Source organism: Balaenoptera physalus (genome assembly GCF_965194825.1).
Source record: "Balaenoptera physalus genome assembly, chromosome: X".
NCBI classification, from domain to species: domain Eukaryota; kingdom Metazoa; phylum Chordata; class Mammalia; order Artiodactyla; family Balaenopteridae; genus Balaenoptera; species Balaenoptera physalus.
Window position 1 is genome coordinate 117,083,165 of NC_138903.1, and position 9,583 is coordinate 117,092,747.

A 9,583-nucleotide genomic window follows, 5' to 3' on the forward strand; every position below is an offset into this window, starting at 1 on the left:
CAGCAAAGAAAATTAGTTGAGTCTTTTAAGGTCTAGAGCTAAAATCACGCATTTTCTAAATCATACACATACTGAGTGCTTATTCAGTGTTAAGCAATTGGGAAACAGAGATGAACAAAAAAATCTCTGACCTCTAGTTCCCTATAGTCTGGTGAATAAGACAGAAATGTAAATCATAGAGTGTGATAGGTGTTATGAGAGGCGTGGATACAAGGCGTTGAGGTGACAGCTGTCCCTGGAGACTTCTGGGAAGGCTTCGCAGAAGAGGACACCCTCCAGCTGGGTGTTGCAGGCTGAAGAGGCAAGAGGCAGCATTGAAGGGGAGGTTGCGAGGCCGTCTTCCTGGACGGCCCCATGGCTCTCGCACTGCACTGCTCGCTGTGGTAGGCGTGCCTCTGCCTCTAGACCCAGCCCCACCCTGTCAGCTTCCAGCACTGCTCTTTAGCAAATAAAAACACAGGTCACCCAATTCAATTTGAATTTCATAGACAACAAATATTTTGTAGTCTAAGGACTCCTTGAGTGTATGTGTGGGACATCCTTATACTACAAAATATTTGTTGTTTATCTGCAGTTCAAATTTAACTGGGTGTCTTGTATTTTATCTGGCAACCCTACTGAGAGTAAATGTTCAGTAAATCTCTGTGGGAGTAAGGGAGTGGCAGAAGAAGGGAGAAAAGAAGAAAGGCAGGGAAGAAAGGAGCCCGTTCATCCACTGATGGCCTTAACATAATTTCTCACTATTTTCTTTGTTTTTTCATTTTTTCCCCAGTTTTATTGAAATATGATCGACATATAACACTGTATAAGGTTGTGGTGTACAACATAATGATTTGATACATGCAGTTATTGGGACATGGTCACCACAATAAGTTTAATTAACATCCGTCACGTCACATAGTTACAATTCGTTTCTCTTGTGGTGAGAACTTTCACGGTCTACCCTCTTAGCAGCTTTCAAATATACACAACAGCGTTATTAGCTATAGTCATCATGTTGTACAATACATCCCCAGCACTATTTTCAGTTCTGTGTAGTACAAGGTAAACAGTTGTTTCCCCCTTTTTTGTTAAAAAGTCTGCCCTCATGTGGTAGAAAAAAAGTATTAGTCCAGAAGCCTTAATTCTGGTCTTCCAGCACATTGGGGCAAAAGGCTCCACAGAGGTGGGCGATCCGGAAAGGAGGATGTGATGCTAGGAGTGTGTTTGTTTGTGTGGGGACAGGGGAGGAATGAACAAAAGACAAATAGGCTTTATGTCTCAGATACCAGGAGAGTATTTCTAAGCAGCTTTTTAAAACGATTTAAAACGCATTTGTAACTCTGTGCAAGCCAGCATAATCTGTTTCCAAGCTATTCTGGTGAGAAAATATTTTAAGAGGCTGCCTAAAATTCGTCCAGTAGAATATTTAAATTGAGACACACTTTCTAAATGGTAAAGTACTATTTAAATGTTGTCAATTAAAAGCCACCATGCGGGAAGTTCCCTGGTGGTCTAGTGCTTAGGACTCGGCATTTTCACTGGCATGGCCTGGGGTCAATCCCTGGTCGGGGGAACTGAGATCCTACAAGCCACGCGGCGTGGCCAAATTAATTAATTATTTTCAAAAGCCACCATGGTGACCTTGGACGTGAGGAAAGCCTGGTTTGCGTGCCTCTCCTGGTCACTAACCTTAGCAGGTAGCTCAGTCCCCATGGAGTGTCCTCCCCAGTCCTCCTAACCCGGTGGAGGTGGTCCATCCTCTCCAACCATGAGAAGATGACCGGATGAGGCTGCTCTTTGCCTCTGCTCCAAACCTTACGAGCTGCCGTCATCCGAGGTGACTGCAGTGCCTAAGTGGACACCCCTCCGAACACCAGGCCTCATGGTTCCTTTATCTCCTCCCCTCCAGGGCCTCACTCACAACCTTACACACGTGCCCGTGGACATAACTTTGGCTTTGCCATCTCTGGGTACACCTCCTCTTCTGACATCTCCAACTCCAACATCTCACTCTCAGGCTGGACCACGACTTTCTGTTCTTCCCACTTTCTCACTGTCCCACTGAACCTATTCTTCTAACCTCCAGTAGACTTTCAGAACCGTGAGCTGTCCCTGTTTTCCCAGCCCCTGCAGCCCCTTCTGACTTCACGTCCTTCCCTCACCCTGGACGCCTCACGTGACCAGTTGAACTGCGTTCTCCCCAGCGGCTGAACGCCTCAGCCTCTGTCTGTCAGGCAGGCCCCCGACTCTGCCTCAGTCTGACCATCTGTCTGCCCCCCACTCCAGGAGGATGACCACAGCTGAAGCAAGTGGCACAGGGGGGTAGACGGGTGCCAGGCCACAGTTAAGACAGCCCAGCTCAGCTCAGCCTCCAGAGCTTTCCTTTGGCTTTTACCTGTCCTTCATCAGCTACTTCTCCTTGTCATCCTTCAGCTCTTCCCAGCCTTCTATGCCTCTGAGTATCAGCTTCCTCATCAGCAAGCTGGGGTGGTAATATCTATCCTGCAGGTTGCTGTGAAGAATAACTGAGGTATGTACATAAATGGCCTGCAGGCCATTCATATACATATCTCATTAATTGCCACTTCTCTAACACCCAACACCATTTGCATTTCCCTCACTCTAAACAAATGACCTTGTCTCACAGGCAAAAGAGAAGTCATGAGGTACAGGGAAGGTGGGGAGCTGTACCCTCCTGAACCTACAAACTTGACCGACACACACCCACCCACCTGTACTAACTTGCCTCTAGTCTCCAAGAATGAGGGGCCACTCCTCTTTACCCAGGCTAGTTCCTCCCTTGTGTCAGACGCTCACTCAGTCCATCCCTTTTCTCACCTGTATCTTCCCCCCTCCCTGCCCCATTGCCTCAGCTCATACTCATGCTCAAATCAAATCTTTCCCATCTTAAAAAAACTTCTCTCTTGGCTCTAAATCATATCCCTCATTCCTTTCACAGTCAAGCTTCTTCAGAGAGTTGTCTGTCCTCATTGTCTCCACTTCTTCACCTCCCACTGACTTCTCCCCCAGCGCAAATTGCTCTCTGCCCTCATATCTCCAGCCTGGTCTTCTACTATGGACTATAGAGCCCTTATCACCACCGGGGCTAAGGGCCCTTTAAGAGTAAACCCACACACTTACAAGAAACATCCATTTCTTTTCACGTCTGTCTACAGGACAAGAAATTCATCAGGCACTGGTACTGGCTCGTCTGCTCCTAACCCCTCTGCCGAGTTCAAAATTGCCCTGCATCACTTCTTAGCTATGTGATCTGGATTAAGTTACTTGACCTCATTAGTAAAATGCGATTAATAATGGTGTCAACCTTAATAGGTTGCAGTGAGGATGAAACGAGATAATCCATGTAAAGTGCTTAGCGCATGGCCTGGCGCATACATGGCCAACACTCACTCTGTTTTATACTCAGTCGGCCTGGGGCTGGATTCTGGCTCTACCGCTTCCTGCTGGTGTGCCCATTAGCAAGTTATTTAACCTCTCTGAGCCTCAGTTCTTTCCTCTATAAAACGGGGGAAACAGTAGTACCTACCACTGAGGGCTAAGCTGGACGTTCAATAAGACGACATGTATAACACTTAGAAGAGTGCTGCAAAATGATGATACTATTATCCCCAGAAAGGCAAGGAATGCATTCGTGAGCCTGTCAGAGCACAGCCATCTGGATCTCATTCCTGGTTCCCCTTGCAATATACTAGACACATGTATACATGCTCCTTGAGGCCAGCCAGGAAATGGGAAGCAACATCAGGACAACAAATGCCACCTGGTGCAGCCCAGTGGCAAACTGCTTCCGGGGCAGCTCTTTGTGCGGGGATAAAAGCGCGTTCAGCGAACTCTGGCTGTGTGATTTCTTACAGCTGTGCATTGCTACGTGACACCCCCCTGAGGTCCAAGTGGCCTCTCCTGGACTGTCAGCATCCTGTTCTTTCTTATCTTGAAACTGTCTTTGAGGCCCTAAACAAGGATCTGCTGTTCTGATTTTTAAATAGATGAAAAGCAAAAACTTTATTAACCCTTAACCGCCTGTCCCCTACTGCGGCTATGAAGTCAACTGCCTTTTGTACGTCTCAAACAGGCGCTCCACACTGCCCCAAAATCCTACTCCTTCTCTCGGGTCAGCTTGTGCTTTCATTTTCCCCAACGATGTTCTCAAACTCTCCTCACTCTTCTTAAATCTCCCACCTTGCCATCTCCCCAACCCTCCCCTCCCCCTTCAGCTCTCAATGGATGACCATACCTCCTACTTCAGAGAGCAAATTGAAGCCATCAGATGCAAAACACTCATACAATGTTGATAAATCTGATTGTCAGTATGTTCTGTCCCCCTCTTTCTGGCCCTGTCAGCAGCATTTGACACAGTCACTTCCTCTCCTTGATACACTTTCATCCCTTGTTTCTAGATGCTACAGTCTCTTTGTTCCCCTTTTCCCTTAGTGGCTGCTGTTCTTTACCCTCCATTGCTGGTTTCTCATCATCAACTCAACTTTTAATATTTGAGAGCCCCACGGCTCTGTCCTTGGACCTCTTCTCTTGTCATCTACCTTTACTTCCTTGATGATTTCATCCAGTTTCATGACTAACTACTGTCTCTGCATTGACGACTCCCAAATTTATATCTTTAGCCTAGACCTCTCTTCTGAATTCCAGACATATTCTGCTGCCCACTAGATATGTCCACAGACTGGATGCCTTAAACAATAGACATTTATTTTCTCACAGTTCTGGAGGCTAGAAGTCCAAGAGCAAGGAGCTGTCAGGTTTGGTGTCTGGTGAGACCTCTTCCTGGCTTGTAGATGGCCACCTTCTTGCTGTGTCCTCACATAGCTTTTCTTCTGTGTGCTCATGAAGAGAAAGAGAGCTCTCTGGTGTCTCTTTCTCTTTTTAGAAGGATACCAATCCTATCGGATTAGGGCTCCACCCTTTCAACTTCATTTAGCCTTCATTACCTCCCTAAAGGCCCTATATTCAAATACTATCACACTGGGGACTAGGGTTTTAACATAAGATTTGGAGGGAACACCATTCAGTCCATAACAGATGTCTAATAGACATCCCAACCTTAATGCGTCCAAAATGGAACTTCTGATCAGGGGCAGATCCAAATGTTTGGTTCCTGAAACGGATACAATTTAGGGTACCTTCCTTAGGAAAAAGAACTTAAAAATAACTTCCTAATATATTGCTAGAGCCAGAGCAAATGAGAGACCTGAGCTTCACCAGCTGTACAGTTAATCTGCCTCTGCTCCTTGTCTTCATTCCCTCTCCCCGCCGCCACACACACCTGCCTCTCCCATAGTCCTGCCTCTCCTAGCCAACGGCAACTCCTGTCTTCAAGCTTCTCAAGCCTAAACACTTCCAGTCATCATTGACTCTCCTCTTTCTCTTTCACCCTACCTCTAGTATGTCAGAAAATCCTGCTGCTTCTACTTTCGAAATATATTCAGAATCTGACCATTTCTTACCATCTCTACTACTAGCATCGTGTACTAAGCCATGATCAACTCTTGCTTGGAATATTGCAGCAGCCTCTAACTGGTCTCATTGCTCCCACTGTTGACCTCAAATGTCTATTTTCAACATAGTGAGACTTTTAAAAATGTAAACCAAATCATGTCAGCTCAAAACCCTCCAAATTTTTCATTCAACGAACATAATCAAGGTACCATTCTAAGCCATGGGGACACAGCAGTGAACAAAACAGATAAAAATTCCTGCCTTCATGGAGCTTACATTCTAGTAATGACTTCCCTGCTCACTCAGAATAAGATCCAAGGTCTTTGTTATGATAGAGTTCTTTATTTATTAGCTTACTGTGTCTCCTGTTAGTAGAATGTAAATTGCATGAGGTCAGGAATTTGTTGGTCTGTATCCTTAGTGCCTGGAACATGTTAGATACTTTATGAATATTTGTTGAATGAATGAATGAACTTCCCCATACCAAACTGATGCATCTATCCACATCTGTACTTTTCTTTTTAATTTTTATTTATTTATTTTTTAATTTATTTTTGGCCACGCTGCATGGCTTGTGGGATCTTAGTTCCCCGACCAGGGATTGAACCCACGTCCTCGGCAGTGAAAGCACAAAGTCCTGACCACTGGCCCGCCATGGTATTCCCCACATCTGTACTTTTCTGATTCTCTTTCTCTCCAGTTACAATAAAAGAGATATCCTCCCTTTTATCTATGGTACAGTGACTCTCAAACTTGAGTGCAGATCAGAATCCCCTGGAATGCTTGTTAAAATACAGCCCTCTGGACCCTACCCCAAGTTTCTAATTCAGTCAGTCTGAAATGAGGCCCAAGAATCTGCATTTCTAAGCAGTTCCAAGTGATGGTGATACAACTGGTCCAGGGACCACACTTGAGAACCACTGATCTCACCCCTCCTACTTTCTCAGGAACCTTACACTCTCAACTATCTTTTCCTTCTGAATATATGCAATGGCTCCCTTTCAACTGAATCCTTCCATTCCCTTCCTACTCCTACTGTTGCTCTGTCTTCCTAATCATAAGCCAAATTTCCTCAAAGTGTTATCTATATTGAAAATCTCCATTTTCACCCTTTACTCACTTCTCCACTCAGTCAATCAACCCTCTTTCCCCATAACTCCACCAAAACATCTTTCATTAGAGTCGCAAATGATCTACATGTCCTCAAGTCTAGTGGACATGTTTTTAGCTATCATCTTCCACACATTCAGCACTGGAAACTCTTTCCTTTTTCTTTTAGCAGTCTCTTCACTTGGCCTCTTCCTCTTGGCCTCCATGAAACTATAGTGTCATTGTTTTTCTCTGGCTGATCCCTCTCGGGCTCATCTTCTTCTATCAAACCATTAGATGTTGGAGATCCAAAAGATTTGGTCCTATGACCTCTTCTTTTATTAATCTGCATTCTTCTAAGAAGATCTCATGAATGACCAAGGGTTCAATTTCCAGATGCCAACGTTGCCCCAAATTATGTCTCTAGCCATGTATTTAGATATTGCTAGCTCTAGACTTGCATAAATGACTAGCTACTAGACTTATCTGCTTATTGGTCTATTAGGCATCTCAACCTTAACATTCTTAATTATCCCACCACCCAAACTCTTCCTCTTAGTCTTCCCCTACTCAGTACTGGCACCATCGTCAACCTACTTGCCCAAGCCAAAAATCATTCTCGACTCCTCCTTTACTCATGCAGCTACTTAGTCATCGAATCCTACCCTTCTCCCTCCTAAATATCTTTCAGATTTATCAAGTTCTCTCTCTCTTAGTCCAGACCAGCATCGTCTCGCACTTAGGCTACAGTTGTAGTTGACCTCGCTGGTTCTACTCTTGCCCCACTCTCCACCTTCCACCCAGTAGCTAAAGTGATCTATCCAAACACAAATCTAATCAGGTCCTTCTGTTCACCAGCCCTCCATGTTGCACCTTACACCCAGGAGAAAGTTACAGACGGAGCTCCATAAACATGTGTACAAAGCCCACTGGGCTTTGTGGCATTACGTATACATCAAGGCCTTTGTAATCTATCCCCAGCTGACCTGTTCCCCACGCTGCCTCCTGCATCCCTCACCCTAACCATTTCAGACTACCTGCACCTCCCAGAATGCTGTGTATCCTTGCCCATGACACTCTTCCAAGAAGCCCTTGACTTTTTTTTTTAACATCTTTATTGGAGTATAATTGCTTTACAATGGTGTGTTAGTTTCTGCTTTATAACAAAGTGAATCAGCTATACGTATACATATATCCCCATATCCCCTCCCTCTTGTGTCTCCCTCCCCCCCTCCCTATCCCACCCCTCTAGGTGGTCACAAAGCACTGAGCTGATCTCCCTGTGCTATGCAGCTGCTTCCCACTAGCTATCTATTTTACATTTGGTAGTGTATATATGTCCATGCCACTCTCTCACTTCATCCCAGCTTACCCTTCCCCCTCCGCGCCCTTGACTTCTTCATCCACTTGGCTTACTACTGCTTATCTTTAGAAAGCAAGCTCAAGCGTCACTTTCTAAGATTTTCTTCTCTTATACCATCCTAGCTGCCTCTGTGCTTCCAGATGTTCTCATGCCTTCCCTATCCTGTCACTTACTACTCTGTATGCTAATCATTCATTTTATTTTCTGTTTCTTTCATGAAACCATGAGAATCCTGTAGGGCAAGGACAACTTTGACTTATTTATCTCTATATCACCAATATGTAGCCCAGTACCTGACACCTATTAGGCATTCAATAAATGCTGTTGAATAAGTTATTAATAAATAAACTTGTGAAAAAATGGTGACCTTGGAAAAGCAAGTTCAGGAGTAAGGACGTTTCCAGTGAGCTAAAAAACAACTGAAGGGGGAGTAAATGGAGAAGATGAGTGTAGACCACGCTTTTGAGAAGCATGGCTATGAAAAAATGAAAGAAAAGAGAAAGGAGGGCTGAGGGAAGATGTTACAGAGATTGCTAGTTGCCTAACCAACATTCATTGTCCTCCTTATAGAAGACTGGTTTTAAGCTGGGCACACGATCATCTAAATTAGAATAAAGTCTGCACTTCCTGACTCTCTTGAAGCTCTGTGTGGCCAGTGGGATGTAAGCAGAAATGTTGTATAATAGCATTTAGCATATTTCCCTGAAAGACCATTGATGTGTGCCCCTTGCCTCTTCCAACCCCTTCCTCCTTCTTGCTGCTTGGAATATGGATACAATGGTTTGCACTTCATCTTGGACCCTGAGGAAGAGAGCCACACTCTGGGAATGGCAGAGCAGAAAGCTGGAAGGAGACCAAGTCCCTGATAACTGTACAACTGCCACAACAGCCTTGGATTGCCCTCCTCATATCCTTCACATGAGAAATAAACTTCAGTTTTGTTTAAGCCATTGTTAGGGTGGGTTTTGTTACTCACAGCAGAATCTAATCCTAAGAATTACAAAGGGTGGTCTTCTTCAGGGCGGGAGAGATAAAATAATGTTTATAGCTAGAGAAAGGAGTCAGTAGAAAGGGAGATAGAGGACCCACTTGACATATCAAGGTTAATGAAGGCATGGGAGGGATGGAGACCTGGGACACAGATGGAGGGATCTGCTTTGGTTATGAACAGACACTTCTCATTCTGTGAGCCCTAGGGAAGAAGACAAGAACTAACATTTGTTGAGCACATTCTATGTACTAAGTGCTTTATAAATATTAACTAACCTAATCATCGTAACACTTTAAGGTGAGTACTGTAAAGAGTACAAGTCTTAAGTGATTTGTGTTCAGTTGTGCACAAGAAGTGACTTTAGGGAATTCCCTGGTGGTCCTGTGGTTAGGACTCTGCGCTTCCACTGCAGGGGGCACAGGTTCAATCCCTGGTTGGGGAACTAAGATCCCGAAAGCTGTGCAGTGCAGCCAAAAAAAAAAAAGTGACTTTATTATTTCAATAAGAGTTCAGTCTCTATCTCAAGTCATAATCGGATTTCAATTCAGTCTATATTGTTCGTGATAACAGTAGCAAAAGACTGAAAACAAACAAAATGTCCAGCATAGGGGATTGGTTAAATCAATTATGGTCCATGTCCACAATGGAACAGTCTACAACTGTTAAAAAAGAATGAGGTAGCTCTT